Source organism: Cryptotermes secundus, unplaced genomic scaffold (genome assembly GCF_002891405.2).
Source record: "Cryptotermes secundus unplaced genomic scaffold, Csec_1.0 scaffold2043, whole genome shotgun sequence".
Lineage (NCBI taxonomy): Eukaryota > Metazoa > Arthropoda > Insecta > Blattodea > Kalotermitidae > Cryptotermes > Cryptotermes secundus.
The window spans coordinates 91,831-114,469 of record NW_019724781.1 but is presented as its reverse complement, the minus strand read 5'-3'; the positions used below and the strand labels follow the sequence as shown (position 1 = coordinate 114,469).

At 41.6% G+C, this 22,639-nt stretch overlaps 1 long non-coding RNA gene across 1 annotated transcript; it reads left to right on the top strand.

Annotated features, from left to right (window-relative positions):
• The first annotated feature begins 1,611 nt into the window (after positions 1 to 1,611).
• On the top strand, positions 1,612 to 17,489 carry LOC117282210. Its single transcript, XR_004512873.1, has 2 exons — positions 1,612 to 1,719; positions 17,415 to 17,489. It is a non-coding gene; the product is annotated as an uncharacterized LOC117282210 (long non-coding RNA).
• Positions 17,490 to 22,639: the final 5,150 nt, after the last annotated feature.

The window sequence follows — 22,639 nt, the reverse complement described above, 5'->3', positions numbered from 1 at the left end:
GTTTTGAAAGTTTAATAAAGTTCGTGTGAAATGTTGCAATAATCCACACCATAGCTGTACTTGGCATTCAACAGACCGGAAGTAAGTACAATGGACAGTGTCACCACGGTCCAACAGGTTCTGTTATTACAGACATACTGATGTAAAAAGAAAAAACAAATATATCTTAAATTATAATTAGCTCTGGACTGAAAAGAAATCACAATTAGACGGGAGAACCACTTCGTTCCCATTCTGGGCGCATTCCTGTAATCTATCAGAGATCTCTCACCGTTAACAGGAGTGTATAAACCGTGAAACTCTGTTAGGTGGCCCTAGACTTACTCCGTAACTTCATTCCATCGGAAGTGTATCCTTTCACTTCTTCACCTGGTTAGTATATGGATGGGGAATAATGATCTTCACGCTTCGGCCCTTTTACCCCCAAGGGAAATAACACCAGCACCAACTGGATAGCAGAGAAATTACTGTTGCATCTGCCGGGAGTCGATTTCTGATTTCCTGGTCGTCCAGCCTGTAGCCTATGCTGAAGGAACTACGTGGCTTCTTGCGTAATCAATGAATTTGTATATAGCTTCATCTTGATGTGCCGGTCACGGTAGCCGCGCGGTCTAAAGCATGATCTGTCTTCGCTCTCTCGGACGCTGGGATCGTGGGTTCAAATCCCATACAAGGCATGGATGTTTCGTATGTGTATGTATTTATTCTGTGCTTAGGTAGAGGCCTTGCGACAAGCTGATCAATCGTCCAAGGAGTCCTACCGTCTGTAAAATTATCATGAAAGTGTAAAAAGAGGCCCGGGCACATGGGGGCCGTAAAGCCAGTGAAATTAAAAATTAAATTAAATTAATCTTGATGTATGTATTTAGTTCTGCATTAATACAATTATTTTTGTAATTTCTTTTCTTAATGATGCTGTATAACTCTTCTCCAAGTGTAATTAGGGTAATCAAGTCAAGGAGGATGAGGTGGCCAGGGCATGTAGTACGAATGGGGGAGAGGAGGAATGAGTATAGGATATTGGTGGGAAAGCCAGAAGGAAAGAGATCACAAGGAAGACCAAGCCGTAGGTGGGTGGACAATATTAGAATGGATCTTAGAGAGATAGGATGGGATGGTATGGATTGGATAGATCTGGCTTAGGATAGGGACCAGTGGAGGGCTCTTGTGAACACGGTAATGAACCTTCGGGTTTCATAACATGCTGGGAAATTCTTGAGTAGCTGCAGAACTGGCTTCTCCTCAAGAAGGGCTCAGCCCCATAAGTAAGTAAAGATGCTGTACCATCAATATTAGCAAAGCTACTTTAAGAGCGGAAATGATGTGAAATAAGTTTTAATTTATTTCAGGAAGTATAGTATTTTCAGTGCTTTAGACAATATCACATCTCTGTGCGTCACACTTGTATGACGTCACCATATACTTAAGGTTCTGTAGCGAACTCACTGTAGTGTGGAAGGAAGAGTGGCATATATCCTTACACAACCATAAGAAAGTTACTAGATTTATTTCTAGACTAGGTGACCAACCTTACTGCTGTAGTGGAGATGTCATTCAACATAAAGGACTTTTCTTTCGCAGGGTTGTATACTCAGCTTGTGACATACCCTCTGACGCAGACAACCAGGCTCTATCCATGAGATAAGTGTCTTGTGGTAACCCACAAGACCTCCATTTCACTGTGTTACCACAAATTGGATCAAAAGACTACTGAACCGGGTAAGTTACATCACAGTTCTTCTGAAGGCCACTGTGGTTTCTCAAAAGCTAGTTTTTAATTTCAGGAGTTGGTTATGACTGAATCTTTCGTTACTGCAGCCTCACAAGGGCCGATTGCACCAACCCATGACAATAGATAAATATCTAGCATTGGTAGAATGGCAACATAGAACATTGGGGTACCATTTTAAATTGTATAGTATTCCGTCTGTAATGCAACAAAGCCAGTCCTTTCTTATAAGACATTAAACTCCGTGGCCTGTAGTTCACAAGCGAACTATACCGACTGAGAAACTGCCGTTTGTCGGCGAAGTTAATGCCAACTTCAACGGATAGAGGGTGTCGCGTGGTCAGCGGAACGGATCCCCACGGCCGTTAATCTCTGCTTTCTAGACCGGAGCCGCTATTTCCTTGAAATAGTTCCTCAGTTATCCTCGTGAGGCTGAGTGGACCCCGTTCCAGATCAGCTACTTCTCAGAATATCTGGTAGCGCTGGGAATCGAACCCGGACCTCTGGATCTGTAGCCAGGAACTCTGACCACTAGACCACAGAGGCGGCCCTGAAAGTCACTAAGATATATATATATTGTCACGTGTTGGGTGTGTAACGAGACAAATAACTTTACGCCGTATTGGATATAGCGAATTTATTGAACACTCGCTCTCACAATTACACAATTCACAGTTTCACAATTACTGCCATCTGCAGTATCCCACTTACTGCTGCCATTCACTCGATAACAAAGGACTTCAACTCACTCCGGCGAATGCTAGAGTGCAACTGACTGGTTACTCCTGGTAATCCTCTCGTTATGTAGCTTCCGCACTGACAACACAGAAAACAGTTACGTGATAGCTACAACTGTTGCGTAACGTCGTGTTTACAGGCGTTGCTGGGGAACGCTGCCGAGAGTTGTTTATTGCTGTGTAGTAATCGCGGTGTCCCCTGTTACGTCACAATGGGAAGTGCTGTTGCGTCACCACGGGAGGCGACGGAGTGTTTACCGAGCGTTGCCTAATAATGGAAGGGGTGGGGGTATGTGACGTCAATCGCGAGACCACAGAGTTCACGTGATCTCTACTTCCCGTTGTGCCATCCACGTTACAATATATATAATGCACTAAAAGTGTTTGTTAATATTTTAAAATGTCATTAACTATGTACATTCTTGGGCCGCGCCATAGCTCAAGCGGTTAGTCGCTGGCTTCCCACGGCGGCTGCCCGGGTTCGATCTCCGGTCTGGTCACGTGAGATTTGTGGTGGACAAAGTGGCGCTGGGGCAGGTTTTCTCCGAGTATTCGGTTTCCCCTGCCAATCTTCATTCCACCAATTGCTCCACAATCACCCTCACCTATCATTTGGGGCTGGTACAATAGGCCAGAAGTGGCCGCAGTACAAGGGACTTAGTTCCATCCCACTAGCAATAAAAAATGTGCATTTTTTGTTCTTACTTACTACACGTAATTTCACCTTTTATCGATAACATATAAGACATAAAATGTTTTTGATTACTGCGGCCCCGGAAATGTCAGTTTCTTTGCTGTGTGCAAGGTATATGATAGTACATGCCACTCACTGCGCAGTTTCAAATAATTAGCATTATTTAAATGAGAGTAACATTTTGTCCACTAAAGATAATAATTTCATCACACTGTGGCTGAAATAAATATATAGCATTAACCCATTTAAGTCCAGTGGTTTTATGCTCCCTGCTTTAACATACTAAAACACTGCATCTGCCCATAGCGTGTATCTGTGTTCCGTATGGTTCCCAAAGTAAACAGCGACCGTTTCCCTAAACAGCATTAACCGGTTGGGCTTTGTAGCGGAGACGTAATGTGTTTTCTGTGAGGTAAAAGTAAAGGTAAATTTGTTCGTGTGCTTAACTAATTAAGCACTACGCCATGAAGGCGTATGGGTAGTGGATGTAAATACCCACATTTTCTTGACTTCGACACTAGTTGGAAGTGAGTGGTCAGTTTCACGTCCAGGCCGCTTTACCCCCGGAGTAAGAGCCTGCGGTACCCATTGAATAGGAGGTTGAGTGAACCCCAGAGTCGGTCTGGACGACATGGAGAAGTGACAATGTTTACCCCCACTGGGACTTGAACTCCGCCCCTCAATCGTCTACCCCGTAGCCAGTCGTTATATTGAGTACGCTATTCCGGACGAACTAAATTTTTATATGTTATTTAGAACAAATTCAGTATTCAAGCGTCGAAGTGCCTGGTTGTGTAACTGGACCCCCACGTTCCTGGGGTTGTAAATACGGGGACCTGGCCCTCCAGGTAGGGTCAAGAAATTTCTCTTCTTTAAATAGTTCAGACCGACTCTGGGGTCCACCCAATCTCCTAACCAATCGGTATTGGGGATGAAGCGACCGGAGCGTGAAGCTAACCACTCACGTCCAGCCAGTGCCGAGGTCCAGAAAATGTGGGTCTATATATCCTCTCCCCAATACGCCTTCGTGGCTTAGTGCTTAATTCACTGAGCGCAGGGACAATCTTACCTTAGAAGAAACAGTAGAACTGTACAAAGAAAGTGACGTCATAATTTTCTCCAGAACATGTTGCTTTACATTTATACGGCTTTAAGTAAAGACCAGTTTCCGTCCAAATGAATTCTGTGTGTGTAATTTACTTCACATTTACTTCTGTTCCAACGAGGAATCCAGTTCTGTGAGATTGTGCGCTTTGTTATTCTTTGCTTGTTCCGGGGAGTGTAACAGTGTAGGAGTGTGTACACGCTCTCTCTTTTTGTTAGAAGGAAAAATAAAATAAACCGCTTATCTCTTAAAACGTACGTAATATATGAATGTCTTTAGGTAATTGTCGCTTCTGCTGTCAGACCACGTGATCTTGCAAGAAGCGAGTCTTCTTCTCAAACAGAATGAATGCATGAACATATAGGGCTTACAACAAGTTCTGTGAAGAACTTCTGATTTAACCCATCTGGAATACATGAGTAACGTGAGAATCTTCAATGGGGAAGGGATCAGACAGAGAACTTGGTTATCAGCTTATTTTTTAAGATCTTTTAAGACTAAATATACTGATCGTCTTTTAATATTCAGGATACAAAAGCAATTTTAAAAAAATATTTTAATTTTTTTATGAATATTGGAATTATTTCCGTCGTTTCTAAATTTGGATTTCTTCCAAAATTCAGGGACGGAAGGCAGGTGATCAGTTTTTTCCCTTGTCAGTTCCCATACTCCAATTTGCATAGAAAGGCCAGTAGAACTTACAAATGAAAAATTACGCAATTTAATGATGAACCTAAGGACAAGGAAGTAAGAAGGGACTTGAGAAAATGGCATAATTATGAATTTACAAATTTGTAGACTACTCTTCCGAAACAGTACTGATCTGACAATACCAAGGTGGATGAGATAGGCCAGCACAAGGGAGATACGAGAAATTCGTACAAACGTTTCTTGCAGACCCCTTAATTGAAGAGAGAACTTGCGGGAACAGGATGTAGATGGATGTATAATATTAAATAAGATTTTAGAGAAATGGGATGTAGGGACATGAACTGGATTCACATACCTGGAAAAAGGTTCCAGTGGCGGGATATTGTGAACAGGTAATGAACTTTCAGAAATCACAAACCCAGGAAGACTTTTGAGTAATTGTTCGATTATCAGTTCTTCAAGAATTGCTCTGCTGTTTCGGAGAGAGCACGCTGCTTTGTTTCTGTGCACAAAGTTACAAAATTGTCTCATTACGTTACTTCTTTTAAGTTCTTCCTGTACTTAAATAATTCAGCACCACGCCATTATGACATACTGGAGAATGGAGGTATAGCTCCACCATTCTGACCTAGGCATTAGTTGGAGATTAGTAGTCAGCTTCACGACCCGGTCGCTTTATTCCCGGGGAAAGAGCCCCTGATACCCACTGTATAGGAGGATAGGTGGGCCCCAGAGCCGGTCTGGATATTATAGCAGGTCAGGGATCATGCCTTTGTTCTCACAGCCGGATTCGCACTCGGCGATCCGAATTTGATTCCATTTCACGTTATGTGGAATTTGTGCTTGACAGAGAGGCACTGGGGTAGATTTTCTGCAAGTACGTTCCGGTCTAGAAAACCGAAATTAAGGCCATAGGGATTCATTGCGCTGAACACGCGACACTCTCTATCCGCTAAAGTTGGCACTAACTTCGCCGACAAGCGGCGGTCGCTCGGTCAGTATAGTTAGCTTGCTGACTAAAGCCACGGAGTTTCTTTACTTCTGTTTCCCCTTACCAATTCTCATTCTAGCAATCATGCTATGATCGACGCTGTATAACAGCGATACAGAAAATATATTACAATTAAGTATCAAACAATGCTGTTCCTGACATGCGATTTTGCGCACGGTCGCCATGTTTGATGATATTGGCTTAAAATTACATAAGTTTATAGTGTCGTGTGACATGTTGTTCAAACATATTTTAATGAACGATTTATAATTGATTACAATTTATTGGAGCCATACAAACGAGTGAACACAAACGGACATAATATACTAAATGTATATATTTAGAAAGATATGAAAATCGTGTACGGATAGAGGATCTTCATATATATTCGAAACCCTTTGAGTAATTTTAGAGATGAAACTTTTGACGGTCACGAATTACTTATCGTGCAACCAGCCTGTCTGATTCCGCTTGTCGAATTTATAGTATATTTAAGGAAACTGCAAGTGCAAAGTATAGCTTACAAGACACTGAACATCAGAGTAACAGAAAAATTATTTAATCTAAATACAATGGAACCTCTTCAATCAGAAGAGACGTTAATCCGAAGTCCAGGCAATCCGAATTGCCTTACAGTAACACCAAAAGAATAATCGGTATTTCCAAAAATTGCGAGTTTAATCCAATGATTGTATTGCCTTGGCAGTAAAAATTAATTCTTGTGAAATGTGTTGTTGTGTGTTAATGGATCTTCCTCTCTCTCGGCGGTGAGAGATATAACCCGGTTACTGCTTGCCTCTAAATTACTGATGTCTACTTTTAGAACCTGCAATGCTTTACAAATTCGTGGTTGTTTCCAATATAAATTGCACATTTTTAATTGAAATCCGGCAATTTGAATTATTTGAGAGTCCGAACATATCAAGCTTGAATTATTTCTGATTACATAAGCTGTCGAAACAACAATATTTAATTAAACAAACCAAGGTAACTCTTAATAATTTTTATTCGGTTAAATAATATCGTGTCGACGGCCAAATGTTTTCCTGTTAATTACTCGTATGATACACAAGAGGGTGCATACCACGATGATATTCGGGACACGATGGGTTCCACTGTCGGCCAGGAATCCGAATATCCTGGTTAAAGTTTACCATAATTTTCTCATCCCATCCGAGACAATTTCAGGACAGTATCCCGATTTCCTTGGGGTCGTATCCTTCCAGATCCTTTCCAAATCATCACTATACGATCATTTCACAATTCGGGTCTATGTACTCTAGTTCCTATGTAAGATTTGAGGCTTTCACGGCGGTGACTATGAAGAAAGCAGTCTTCTGGGATTTGGCACCGTGTACCGGTTCTAACGGTCTCTTCGCTTGCAGATTTCTTATATTTTTCTTCTACCCTGAAGATGGAGGAGATACATTCCTCCGAAACGTAGGTTAACACCACATACACACGGTGCCAAATCCCAGAAGACTGCTTTCTTCATAATCTAGTTCCTGTTAGCGTCGTAAAGACACAGAAAGAAATCGTCTCTTGGTCTACTCAAATAAAATATTATCAAACAGATTAATAACTTATGTTACAGAGAAATGTTAGAGGAAATACTACAGCCATATATTAACCTTGACGGTCACGGTAGCCGAGCGGTCTAAGGCATGCACTGTCTTCGCTCGCTCGGAAGCCGGATCGTGGGTTCGAATCCCACTCAGGGCATGGATGTTTGTGTGCGTTTTTCTGTGTTTGTCTACAGGTAGAGGCCTTGCGACGAGCTGATCACTCGCCCAAGGAGTCCTACCAAATGTGTAAGATCTAGAAAAACCGAAGTGAACGGAGAAGTTCATGGAGGTAGGCCTAGGCCCACTGGGGCTGTAGTGTCAAGAAAAAAAAATATTAATCTTACTCACATTTTATGTCTTGTACAAAGTTTTAAAATTTGAACATAAGTAGAAAATAAATTCATATTGCACTGTATTTAACCAGCTTCTGCATAGTGCTGTAGCATTTTATACAAGAATGCTTTCCTGAAGACCTCGCATAATTCAAGACAAGTTTTGAAACGCATGCGTGATTCCTGCCTATTTAAGTTAGCCGGGGATTCACATTATTTCAAAGTTTATGCACAAAATGAGGGTTTATTAATTTTGTTTATATCGCACTACTTCAATTCGGATAAAATGCGACTGCGCTCTACATACGACACATCTGTTTTATATTAACGATTGTATTTCTACATGTTTACGTGCTCAGATATTTTTTTAGTATTGGCTGTTTTTCCAACACGCGCGAATCCTTGATAGTTACGAAAATATATTTCTTATCATTAGATATTTTTGAAGAATAGGAATAGTATATTTAAAACAATGATGGAAACTCATTCACTCTCGGAGCTGAGCCCCTCTTGAGAAGTTGTCACTTGTACAGCTACTCAAGAAATTCCCAGCATTTTATGGAACTCGAATGTTCATTACTTTGTCTGGTCCCTAGCCTGAGCCACAACAATTCAACCCATACCATCTCATCACATCTCTCTAAGATCCATTTTAATATTGTCCACCCACCTATATCTTGGTCTTCGCAGTGGACTCTTTCATTCCGGTTTCCCATGAATATCCTATATACATTCCTTTTCTTCCTCATTCGTGCTGCATGCCCTACCCACTTACATTGTACCTAGCTTATCAATAATGAAAACACATTCTTAAAATATTTAATGTTGATTGATGTTTCTCAAATAATCCTGTTTGTCTAAAGCAAATAATGTACATAGTTAGGTATGATTGAAGATTAATCATGATAAATTTACTTACTTAATGATTATCCAGCAGAGAATATTCCTGGCAAAAGTACCAAACAGCAGAGTTATCATATGAAGATATAATTCCCTATAAATCACTAAGAAGTTTGACATTAAAAAATTGTTACAAAGTAACAACACTGTACAGATATTGTTGAACAACAGATGAACACTTTACGCAACATGAAGCAAGCCCACACGCATAGGAAGAAGACACATTTTCACTCTTGATCGTGTACAACATTGATGGTCAAGTTTTACACGACGGAAGGTTTTACAAACATAAAAAAAAAGATATAAATTCTGCGCGCGCAATGGGAAAATATAAAGTTGAGGGGTTTGTAAACCACTTCTCCCATTCTCTCTCTTCTTCTCCTTCTCCTCTCACTTGTTACATCAGTTCCAACATTCCAGCATCATTTCCAATCCACCTACATCCTTCTCCACCTCCACACTGGCCTCTTCCATCGTCAGGGGTGAACACTTGACGCATGTGCAATGCGACACACAGGCACACAACAGTGTTCTCTACATGTTGTTCTGTACTATTCATTATAAATTTCTCTAACAATTTTTGATTCTAGATCTATTTACCAATGATTTTCAAGCGCACAATTTAGCATATTCATTCATTCATCAGCAATCTGTCAAGACGACAGGTCCACAGTCTCTTCCAAAACAGTTCCTCCACTTGATGCGATCTAGAGCTTTCTCCTTCAAATGAGAATATCCTCTTCTGTCCCCAAGGTCATCCAGCATCTTCTTACGTCTTCTTCCTCGTCTTCTGGTCAAATAAATATAATGTTTGCGAAAAATTAATTGCTTAGTCTGTGGAAGTTTATGGTCATGGCTTGTTTTATTAGCCAACTTTTCTAAAGTAGGCTTATGCCATTTCCATCCTGTCTGTATGTCTGTGAATCTCCATTTATCAACTTTTGAATGCCTGAACCGATCTGTATGAAATTTGGTATATATATCATGGCACCTGAGCCCATCTCAAGAACATAATTCATGAATCCCTCCCATCGCTGTGTGTGTCTGTATGCGTATCCCTCCTATCGCTGCAACGCAACGGATCGGTTAGACGTATTCCTTCATTCTGTGCTAGGCAACGGCTAGGTAAACACGTTCCAGCGGCAGCAGATAGAGGCTACAATAGAAGAATTGTTGAACGCGTACTTTTCTGTGCGGTCAATGTCTTATCAAATGAGAATATATGGGTTTGTCTGTGTATCCGCTATCGTTGATAGGTAACAACTCGGTGAAGATATTTTCGCAGCAAAGAAGAATTGTTGGAGGCGTCGTTTTTTATTGAGTCCATGTCTTGTCAAAGAAAGTAGACGATTAGTTCTTCCCAGGACTTCTTGTTTAATTACTGACACAGAACTTTCCTGGGAGTGAGTAAGAAAAATATTACAATATTCTGTCAGGATATTCGTCTCCTGGACCACCCCGATACAAAGAAGTGTGTTAATATAAACTAGAATTTAATACTAATTAACTGACTGACTGACTAACCAACCAACCGCTATTAACAAATTTCTCCATATGGCACACGATTCTGGGGTAAATTAGATGGATTAATATCCTCAAATATTTTCCTTCAAGGTCAATGTTAATAAAATTTACCATCTGTTTATTTTTATTTCAAGCGGTCTCTTTCCGGCAGTTATTTCATTCAAAATTCTACATATATTTCTTCGTATGTATATTTCTGTTGTCAACCTGCTTAGCCTCTTTGATTTCATCGCCACAGCAACTCAGGGTTAAGTCTGCAATTCACACAGCTCCTCAATACTTGGCACTCATCAATCTTAACTTACTTGATCCGCTTCTAGTCCAAACATCTTCTGTAGCCATTTGTTTCCAAAAACTCGTAATTCAAGATGTGACGTCATGTGTTCCGTTAGGCGTTTACTGACATTTGTCACGAACATACTAGCTAAATATTCAGGGTGAAAGAGTCAGCCAGTCAACCGGCAAGTAAGAGGATGCAAGTAGGGTAAGCTACGCATAGAAGACTTGGTTCAGACTTCATTGATTTCCTCTGGACGCCTTCACAGTGCTTAGGACCACGTTTTCTTCTCGTTGCTCACTTTGCTTGATCCACATTCATTTAGACCCTGAAAATGAAGACATTACTTCCTCCGAAACGTCTGTGAACTTCTACAGGACTACACTATGTCACATCCATCTATATGTGTAAAAAGTAACGTAACGTCCGCTCCGTTCCAGTTGAACAAGTTCGCGGGAACGCCAATGGATGCGCCACTTGACGGCTTGTTGGAAGGTACGAATAGAATGTGACAATTCATTTAGAGCATCTCTTTTTCAAGCCATAAGACGGGAGATTCACAGCTGACGAATGCTAAGATTAGAGCCGAAATTCAATCATCTTTTGGTCGCTGTACAGTCATGCGCATTTGCATTGCTCTGCGTAACAAAAGAAGACATTTCCCTTTGACTTTTCAAAGGGCCTTCTCGCAGAATAAGAAAGCGCGCTTCGGAGATATAAGGCCCATATATTTGGGATATGAGGTTCTCACAGCGGTGACCATTAACATTTCTACATTCTGGGATCTGATACCGTGTAGTCTGGTATGAGTATTACTAATGTGGCTTTGAGTAAACCAGTGGGAGGTGTAGGACTTCAGGAGAATGTGGTAACAGTGGCTCTGTGGGGCGTGTTTCAGCGTCACAGTGGCTGAGAGAGAAGGCACAGACTGACAGGAGCTAAGTTGGGAGCAGGTGGTAAGAAAAGACGAATCGGAAACGGAAGGAAACCCTAAAAACAGTAATATCCGCGCCTTACCATCTGCCCTGAAGATGGAAGAAGCACGTTCCTCCGAAACGTCAGTAAATTTCTAGCAGACGTACTGTGTCACATCCCAGAGGATCTTTAAGAAAATGTATTCTATGTAATGTAATAAATTATTGGCCTACTATGATATACATTTATTGCTATATAGATGTATGCTACCGGAAGTGAGCAGTGGCGCGTTGTTGTGACTTGCGGGTTGCATAAAGAGCAGATAATTCCGTGGCCTGCTGAGCGACAAGCTGATTCTCAAGCAGGATTTTTTTCTATGGCGTTAGTCTGGTAAGCCTAGAGTTATTAATTAAAAAAAAAGTGTGTATAGAATTACAATACTGTGTAAATTTTTATTATATGTAGTTTTCGTTGTCCATTTGTCAGTTAGGGCATTGAAAGTTATTAAAAATATTAATGTGTCTTAAACAACATCTGACACTCATCACAGTTGCAGTGATGGTGCACGTGACTGTCGTATGAGTTTCCTTACGCGTTCTCGAATATCCGCGGTTATATTTCGTTGCTGTTAGGGGCACCCGCGGCCACGTTAGATGCTCTCGCGCATGTCCAGTGAGTGTTTGCTTAGATTAGTGTTTATTAAACTATGGGACGCGTTCCACTGGTGGGACTTGGCAGCTGAGTGGGAAATGAGGTCTCAAAAATGATAATTAATTTGGTTACACAGAAAATCTCTTCCTCCGGGTATAAAGCTGAAGGGGAGTGAAGGTGACCACGTTCATATAGCACCGAGGTCAAGAATGGTGGAGCCGTACTGCCATTCCCCCACATGTCTTCATGTCCTGGTGCTTAATTAATTAAGAACAAGAACAAATTTACCTTTAGAGAGGAACTTGCCCTACTATAAGCAAAATTTTCCATTAATACTGCAATAAGCCTCTGTTTCCACGATTTATTTAGCGATGCTGTCAGTAGCTAGACTATATAGCGTAGGAGGGACTGCGCCGTAGCTCAAGCGGTTAGTCGCTGGCTTCCCACCGCGGCGGCCCGGGTTCGATCCCGGGTCTGGTCAAGTGGGATTTGTGGTGGACAAAGTGGCGCTGGGGCAGGTTTTCTCCGAGTACTTCGGTTTCCCCTGCCAATCTTCATTCCACCAATTGCTCCACAATCACCCTCACCTATCATCTAGGGCTGGTACAATAGGCCAGAAATGGGCGCAGTACAAGGGACTTAGTACCACCCGACTAGCAATAGAAAATATAGCGTAGAATGATAGGATGATTGGTGAATGATAATTTGGAAAGGACCTGGAAGTGAGTAATCATGGCATAGTCAAAATACAATCCAGGAATTTGTTTGCAGAGACTGAGGAAAATTATGGAGAAATTCAGTCACGATAGCAGAAATCCAGGCTGAAATTCGAACCCAATACATCTATAGTTAAAGTCTAGAGTGTTACCGCTGCACCAATCTGTTTGGTGAATATAGGCCTAATAATATGTTATCCAACAATTATATTGTATAGTAACAAATATTTTATCATAAATTGCCACAGCCTTCAATTTCTTGAAAAATTTAAATTAATGAAACATTCGTATTAGGAGTGTAAGGTAGTTGTGAAATTGTACTATAAGGAAATGGGGAGCGAAGTTTTTACTGTGGGGGAATCCCATTTTTGTGACAAAAGGTTGAGAGCCCATAGCCTTCACCATACAACACACCTAAACAAATTTGAACAAGACCTTTGTTTTTTACGATAAACTTGCCGAATATTGTGAAACTACGAATCCTCGAGGTTATGTCTGACAAATATAGCTGCAATCGTAATTAGCGCAAATTATGCACTGAACTGAACCAATAAATTGCATCATGATTATTTTATACCTTCTATTATCCTTGTAATGTACACCAGGTGTTCTCAAGTTTTCTGATACTGCGACCGCTAAAACAGTGTGTCCTGTCATGATGTACGGTGACAGATGCAATCTGAACAGATTCATAATCTCGCTTCACTTGCAGTAAACCATAACATTTTCCTGCACAATGAAAGAAAAAACCTTTTCTCGAAATATTTCATCGGCTGCAGGTACATTTCCGAAAGCATCTATATTAAATCAGACCGCATCTGTGATCTAGTGGTCAGAATTCCTGGCTACAGATCCAGAGGTCCCGGGTTCGGTTTCCGCCACTACCAGATTTTCTGAGAAGTCGTTGGTCTGGAACGGTGTCCACTCGGCCTCGTGAGGATAACTGAGGAGCTACATGTATGGAAAAGTAGCGGCTCCGGTCTAGAAACCGAGATTAACGGCGTGGGGATTCGTTGCGCTGACCACGCGACACCCTCTATCCGCTAAAGTTGGCACTAATATCGCCGACAAGCGGCGGTCGTTCGGTCAGTATAGTTCGCTTGCGGACTACAGGCCACGGAGTTTTTTCTATATTAAATCTGACCGAATTACTGACTTGTCACAATTCTGCACGAATACGACTTATTTTTGAGTATTAAGCGCTCTCCTAGGGTATCGGGATCCACAGTTTATAAACCGCGCTGTGCACTGATATAGACAAGGAAATAGGCGTGATGACTGTCTCTATTTCGCTCAGGTTAAAGCGGTAAGAAAAACCGACCATTCTCTTCCCAGTGGTACGATACGAATGTGTGGAGCTTCACCTCCACTATTCCTACATGCCTCAATATCGTTGAGTCTGAGAACTGTCGTTACTATACGTAAAGCTAAGCAGAATTGTCGTATATGTCTAAGTACATTATTTCTTTCTTTTGCCCGTATTCTCATTGTCGGTGATTAGGCATCAAGGCAAAAGGTAAAAGGAAAGGTAAAGCTATCCCTATAACAGGCCGTTGGGGCCCATAGGGTTGTGAGTGAAACGTTGAGGCTCCCACATTTTCTAGATAATCGACTCACAGATGGCGGTAAGGTTCTCAGGCTTACTCGCCGGGCCAGCCACATTTTACCCGCCAAGTAGATTTCTGGTACTTATTTCTGTTACAGGCTGAGTCGACCCGAGGACCGTAGTGCGGCTGGAAAGATTAGGTCAATTAAAAAATCAATGGAACCCGCGACCTTCCGACTTGTAGCATAGTGCCTCAACCAACTACACTACCGCGTGCCCCCTTCGAACCATGGTGTACCGACATATTTGCGACCGCTGACAAGTTTTTCGTTATGCATCAGCTGTTTGCTGGTATGTATACTGGCCTGTAACTTCTACATAAAGAGTATTGGATGCGGTCTTATTTGGCACAGGGCCGAAAGTTTGCCCATCCCTGTAAGAGAATGATGCACGCTTTCCGACTTGACCCCCGGAGCCAATAATTAGGGAGTACAATGTTGTAAAGGTCACGAATTAATGCCACGTTCAGATTTTGTTTTTTTTTTTGTTTTTTTACTTTATCTACCTTGAAAAGGCCTAGTCATATATTTTCGTACATTTTCCCCCTTTCTCTTGTATAGGCTGTTTATTTTGCTTACTCTCTGAACACGCATACTTGTGAAAACAAAACGGCACGAGCTCCGTTCTAGAAGGAAAGAAACACCGGTCAGTACACATGTAAGCCTTGCATATGAGGTAATTATTCCTTATGTTATGCATCTTGATATTTCCGTCACGTTTTCTAGTGTGACTACAATTTGAACAAGAGAGCTATAGAGAAAAATGAAAAATGTGGAAACACGAACTACGGATGGGACGGCAGCAATTGTATTGACTGATTCTTCTGTTGTGTATGTTATGGAGCTGCGTAATCGTAGGTTGAATGCGCGGACAATGGATTGGGGAGGATTTTAAAAAAGTGATCTTGTTTGAGATCAGGGTGTTGAGAAGAATATTTGGACCGAAGAGAGATGAAGTGACAGGAGGTTGGAGAGAACTGCATAATGAGGAGCTTCATAACTTGTACTCTTCTCCAAGTATAATTAGAATGATCAAGTCAAGGAAGATGAGGTGAGCAGGGCATGTAGCAAGAATGGGGGAGAGGATTGGTGGGGCAGCCGGAAGGAAAGAGACCACTGGGAAGACCAAGTCGTATGTGGGTGAACAATATTAAAATGAAGAAAGCAGTCTTCTGGGATTTGGCACCGTGTATATGTGGTGTTAACCGACGTTTCGGAGGAACGTATCGCCTCCATCTTCAGGGTAGAAGAAAAAATATAATAAATCTGCAAGCGAAGAGACCGTGAGAACCGGTAAAAGCAGTCTGTGACAGCAGATATGAAAGCAAAAGAGAAATATATATAACACGTATATATATATATATATAGATAAGGAGAAAAATAGGATAGAAAGACAGATAAATATATAGATATCTGAATAGATATATAGAGAGATAGGCAGGATATACAAATCTATAGAAATATATTGATTAGAAAAATAAATAAAAGTCTATATAGATAGATAAACACGTAGACGAAGAAATGGGCAGAAAGAAAGGAAGATGGTCTCCCTGGTCGAGATCCTAACAAAAGACATAGTGTCAGACCGCTTCAGGTTTGTTTACAACAAAGTTTAGACATGTTTTGTGTGTATGTCTAATTCCCACACCATTACTCCAAGGATGGATGGAGCGAGTGAACTTGGGATATGTGTGGGTCCCGGTAAGATAATGGCAATTACAAAAGCACAGCTGTGTTCCATTAGAGTGGCGTGAGTTGTCTTGTGAGGTAAGATCCACAGGGCTCGGGCAGTTTCCACGAAATTGATGTGTCTCTAATCGATTGTTGTTTTAATGAACTTGTGAGCTTTATATGTGAGCTGGCTGGCAGCGATCCTGCTTTGAATTACGGTACATGCAGGAACAAGTTTAAGGGACATAGCGTTGGTTGGTTTTAGGGTTCTTAATGATCGTATTTAATAGTTATTACTTATTTTCATGTCAGCTTTTATTTCAGCACAATTCTTCTCAAGTTTTAACCTTGAGTTAACCTTAAGTTCGTCTTCAAGCCAAGCCCCTTGAGGATCAAGACCATTTTTCTACCAAGTACTATATAAGAATTCAGTTCGTACCTCACAGGAAGCACATTACGTCTCCGCTACAAAGCTCAACCGGTTAATGGTGTTTAGGGAAACAGTCGCTGTTTATTGTGAGAACCATATGGAACACACAGATACGCTCTGTGGGCTATATATATAGCAATTCAGTTCTTACCTCACAGGAAACACATTACGTCTCCGCTACAAAGCTCAACCGGTTAATGCTGTTTAGGGAAACAGTCGCTGTTTATTGTGAGAACCATACGGAACACACAGATACACTCTGTGGGCAATATATATAGCAATTCAGTTCGTACCTCACAGGAAACACATTACGTCTCCGGTACAAAGCCCAGCCGGTTACACAATTACACTCTTTTCTAAACGACTGCGACATCAGGGCTGCAGTAAGCATCAAGTAAAGATTTTTAACAAAACCATATCTTGGACTAAGGAAACGAAGTATCTTGGTGTTACACTTGACTCAAAATTAACCTACCGTACCCACATATCCTGTATTTTGCGCAAAGCTAATTACAGACTCAGACAACTGTATCCTATATTAAATAAATCCTCCACAATTGACATTAATTTAGCGTTGGTAATTTATAAATCACTCCTCCGTTCCATATTGTCATATGCCTCCCCCGCGTGGGGCTATGCTGCCAACACTCACATAAATAAATTACAGACATTTCAAAATAAAGTCCTCAGGATAATAACAAAATTGCCGAGGGTAACACCAATTACAACCTTACATGAACAGACGGGAATGTCATCAATAAAAAGTCATTTCAAGAGGTTAGCGAGGACATTGTACCAGAAATCGGTAACCAGCGAAAACAGTCAGATTCAGGCACTAGGACACTACGATCCCACTGGTGATAAACATCTGCGTCCCTTATCCCTGCTTGCAAGATAATCAGCTTTAAGATCTCTTTACAGGTAACCGGATGATTGCAACTCCCTAAATGCCCAGTACGCCCGCGGCCACATCGACCAATCACCACACCTATGCTGNAAAAAAAAACTGTAGAAAAACAAATGTAAACTTTTGAAATAAAGGAACAGGACACACAGGGTCTAATGTTAGGGTTCGCGTATTTAAGCCGGACTGCTGGCTAGAAGTCAGTTTGTATCCGGAAGGTCCTGAGACCGGCCAGCTCGACCAAGGTTTTCCGTGGTTTTCCTCGGTACTAGAGCAAATGCTGAGTTGGTACCCAATTCCACGTTGCACTGCATGCCTCACATGCAGCCCTCCCATTGTTAACATCAAAATTTCGCCTCAATATAGCCCTCCCAACGTTAGCAAAAACAAACAAACAAAAATCAGATTATATGCTCTATCTTTACCAGAAGGACAAGCGGGCACTGCCTGGGAACCTTCAAAATCTGAAATATAGTCTCTTCCCCCCCCGCCCCCAATGTAGTGTCTCTCACTACGACCACCACTTCTTCTCTCTCTCTCTCTCTCTCTTCCCCCCAGCCGGTTAATGCTGTTTGGGGAAACCAACGCTTTTTGCTGTGAGAACCATACGGAACACATAGATACACTCTGTGGGCAGAACGTAGAGTTTTGGTATGTTAAAGCTGGCGGTACGTGTAGAAACCACTGAGCATTAAAGGGTTAAGAGCGTTGAAGAACATATTTGAAACTAAAAATGAAAAAGTAACGGGACAATGGAAGAATTATTAGGATTTTCATAATTTGTACTTATCTCCAAAAGTTACGATGTGAAAATGTAGCACGCATGGAGACGCTGAGAAATTCATACGGACTTTCAGTCGGAAACCGTGGACGGTTGGAGGCATAGACAGGAAGAGAATATTGTCACGTGTAGGGCGGTACGCGTGACGAAAATAACGGGTTCTAGTTCGGATGATAGGATTTATTAGCACCTTGGTTACACTCTCTCTCTCTCTTAATCACACTTAAATATAGCGCCAACGCTGATTTACACACTTTACATTTCACCGTTCAATACGCACTAGGATTCTCCATCTTCACTAGTCGTCTCCTAGCAACGGATTTCAACAGAGAAACCGGCCCCAGAGCCAGTCTTGACTACGTGGAGAAGAGAAAATTCTTGACCATACAGGGACTCGAAGTCCGACACTATGCCGTCCAGCCCTTAGCCAATCGCTATACCGATTGCGCTATTCCGGCTCCTCTTTTTTTTTCTTGCTTCTACAGCCCCAGTGGGCCTAGGCCTACCCCCATGAACTTCTCCGTTCACTTCGGTTTTTCTAGATCTTACATATTCGGTAGGACTCCTTGGGCGGGTGATCAGCTCTTCGCAAGGCCTCTGCCTATAAACAAACACAGAAAAACGCACACACACAAACTAACATCTATGCTCTGAATGGGATTCGAACCCACGATCCCGGTTTTCAAGCGAGCGAAGACAGTACATGCCCTAGACCGCTCGGCTACTGTGTCCGGCCCCGGCTCCTCTAAGTTTATAAAATAAGCTAAAGACAATATGACATTAAAATAAGATATTACTATGAAAATTATTATTGCATGGAATGTGACGGTATGTAGCGTGGTAGATAGTTACCTACATTTTGGAGGAACCTTCTGCCTCCATCTTCAAGGTAAAAGATTATTCTTGGTACTCCTAGTGTGTCAGAGATTTGAGATTAAACTGCAACGTACTATATACATTGGTTATTTCCACCTACACCTGTACACTTAACCACGGGAAGGCAAACTGTCCAGTGCAGAAACTATTAATGCAATTTTTTACAAAAATCCTGTATCTAGATCAGCGATTTGGCTCTCAGCCATGTTATCTTGGTGTATTAAACAAATGTCTGGACTCCATTGAACAAAAATATAAAATGCGTAGCTTAATTTATTGATGTTCTTATGCTATAATAATAATCACGAAAATTAGTAACGTAAGGTAATTGATGCATTTGCTTGTCTAAAATGACGAAAAGTTAGCTTCATATTTTTACTTATAATGAGGAAAGGTTAAGTTGTCCCTGTGCTCAACTAATTAAGCATTACGCTATGGCGTATGGGGGAGTGGATGTATGGATCCACCTTCTCTTTTAGTTATATTAAACAAGAGCAAAAGGAGAGGAATGACATAACCTAAGTTTATTGTACTGATAAGGACCGCCACATTATGACTGTTTCCCCTTCCCCCAACTTAAAATTCAGCCCTGTTCCTCATCTTTAGCGTTGAAGAGAAAACCAAATAATCAACAGAGAAAAATCGTGGAGAAAGCTGAGACCGTCCTTGTCATGGAGACCTCAGCATTTAATGAAGTGATAACTTTGTACCTGTCACATGTATAGGCCCATTCTGAGTCTGTTGCACAATGAAACAGTATCCACAGGAAACTTAAGGTTTATGGCGACCTTAGCAACTTGTTTCGTACCATCAGTGGTACTGGTACCACAGTTTTAGAATCGCTGGTCTAGATCCATAAGATTAAACTTTTGAGGTGCTGATTATCATTATTTGGAAAATTGATAGTCCTTTAGACTGCCTCTGTGGTCTAGTGGTCAGAGTTCCTGGCTACAGATCCAGAGAAGTAGTAAGTCTGGAACGTGGTCCACTCAGCCTCGTGAGGATAATTGGGGAGCTATTTCAAGGAAATAACGGCTCCGGTCTAGAAACCCGAAATTAACGGCTGTGGGGATCCGTTGCGCTGACCGCGCGACACCCTCTATCCGCTAAAGCGGCGGTCTCTCGGTCGATATAGTTCGCTTGCGGTCTAAAACCACGGAGTTTGTTTGTTTGGTTGTTTGTTTGTTTTGGTATAGTCCTTTATACACTTAAAAATNTGGGGATCCGTTGCGCTGACCGCGCGACACCCTCTATCCGCTAAAGCGGCGGTCTCTCGGTCGATATAATTCGCTTGCGGTCTAAAACCACGGAGTTTGTTTGTTTGTTTTGGTATTGTCCTTTATACACTTAAAAACATTAACGATGAAGAATATGGAACAAGAGTTCTATCTTCTGGGATAAAATTCCGCCTGATCCGTTGATAGTTAACGGACGTTTCGGAGGAACCTATGGCCTCCATCTTCAGGGTCGAAGAATATGCCAAGAATGAAACGAGCGTTGAAGTAACTCTGGTCCTGCTTGCCACATACTTTCACGCTAATTTATTGCTTGGCTTATTCTTAGACATGTTCCTCCGTAAAGTCTGTTGATATTCAGTGGACCACACAGAACTCTTCATAACCATCAATGTGAGATCCTCAAATCGTAAACATGGAACAAGTTCTCAAGTTATGCTGTATAGGTTTAAAAATCTAGTTACTCTGAAAGAAGGGCATAAATTAGGCCTACAAGCGTTTGAAATTACTTGGAATAACTCAGTATAGCCACGAGTTGCGGTTTGGATTGTTCTGCATAATGCTCTTCTGCAGTTATAAGTGTCAGAGCTGTGTGTGTACCTGAAGGCGGTCTAGCCGTGTTATCGCTTGGTACAATATGCGTTATGCAGCAAGCCACGATGTTAATGACATTACAATTACCGGATTCCCGTCGCATTCTTGCCTTCAAAATTCATAACAACGTGGAAATAAAACGACCCTCTGAGCACGGGACACAATTACTTAATTATACTGCAGGGGAATCGCTGCAAAGTGAAGGAGTTTAATTACTTCATAACGTTATTTAAAAAAAAAATACAGAGAAACGAAAAGAAGATCCGGTTCGTACGCGAAGTAACAAGGCAAGTTTGGGCACTGAATGTATTATCTAAGCAACATTCTGACTGACAGTCGGTTTGTCCGCCAACATAATTCCAAGCCCGTACTTTACGCCGGTAAACAATCTTATTTCAGACTTCAAAACTCAGTCAACAGTCATTTCGTTATAGGAACAGTTCATTAGTGAGTCAGTCAATTAATTAATCAATCAATTTATTTGTAATTTAATATTATCACAAAGGCAATAGCCGTTTAGTTCGTTAGAATTTCACCGATATTTCACGTGAACGTACTACTTCCTTCTTCAGGGTCGAACAGTAATCCTAGCCAAGTTATTTTAGAAGGCAAAAATCGAAACCTAGTTAAGCACAGGTACGTAGGTACAACTGCCATCTTTCATCAACCGTATGTATTTATTATACTATCTTTTCCGTCATCCAGACCGTCTCTGGGGCCCACGCAGCCCCCTATCCGATAGATACCGGGGGCTCTTTTTCCAGGGGTAAAGCGGCAGGAGCTTGAAGCTGACCACTCACGTTCAACTACTGCCGATGTTAAGAAAACTTGGGTCTATACATTCACTCCCCCATACGTTTTCATGGCGTAGTGCTTAATTAGTTTAGCACAGGGACAAATTTATCTCTCCATCCATGGCTCTACAGCCCTTGTGGACCTTGGCCGGTTTTTCAGTTTCTTAATCTATTCATAGTCGGTAGGACTCCTTGGACGGGGGATCAGCCCGTCGCAAGGCGGCTGCCTAGGCACAGAACAACATAAACACAAAATAAACACACACATACATTCCCCGAGTTAGAATTGAGCCCTCGATTCCAGTGTTCGAGCTGGCGAAGACGGTTCACGCCTGAGACCGTGCGGCCACTGTGATCGGCCTTTACCTTTTTATACGTTTCTGAACGATTACCGTAATATAAGGAGGTGTTTGTAAAAAATGAACTACTTAAAACTTTCTGAAACCCGGTGGAAGGTCCATATTTTGAAAATGGGTGTAGGTTGCAGTGAAAAATAAGTTACCGTTACCGCTGGGCTGACACGTGCGGTTGAAATGATTTTGTGATATATGTTTTTGACAAGGGTGATAGCATATGTTGGAACGGAGAACCAGGTTCATGTCAGATTGTCGCTATTCACAGAACTGATGTCGTTTGTTTTATTCATATGTCGCCCGGTCCAGTCAGCGAGCCTGCCACGGGTTCCCGATACAAATGTTTGAACTGCCATTAATCTGAGCTCCTCATCTCACGACAATGCGCATGTCAGCTATCCCAAGGTTACAGAACCCTTTGTTACTATTCTCTTGGTCTTCTGGGAAATGTGATGCAAATTTGTCAAGGTTATTATTTACCGTTTCCTGACTAAAAACGAAAATATTAAAATGTGTAGTAGGCCTTATAGTTATTCATAAATGGCTCTACAGCCCTTTGTTGGGCCCTGGTCTCTGCTTCAGTACCGTAATCTTTTTTACACAGACGGT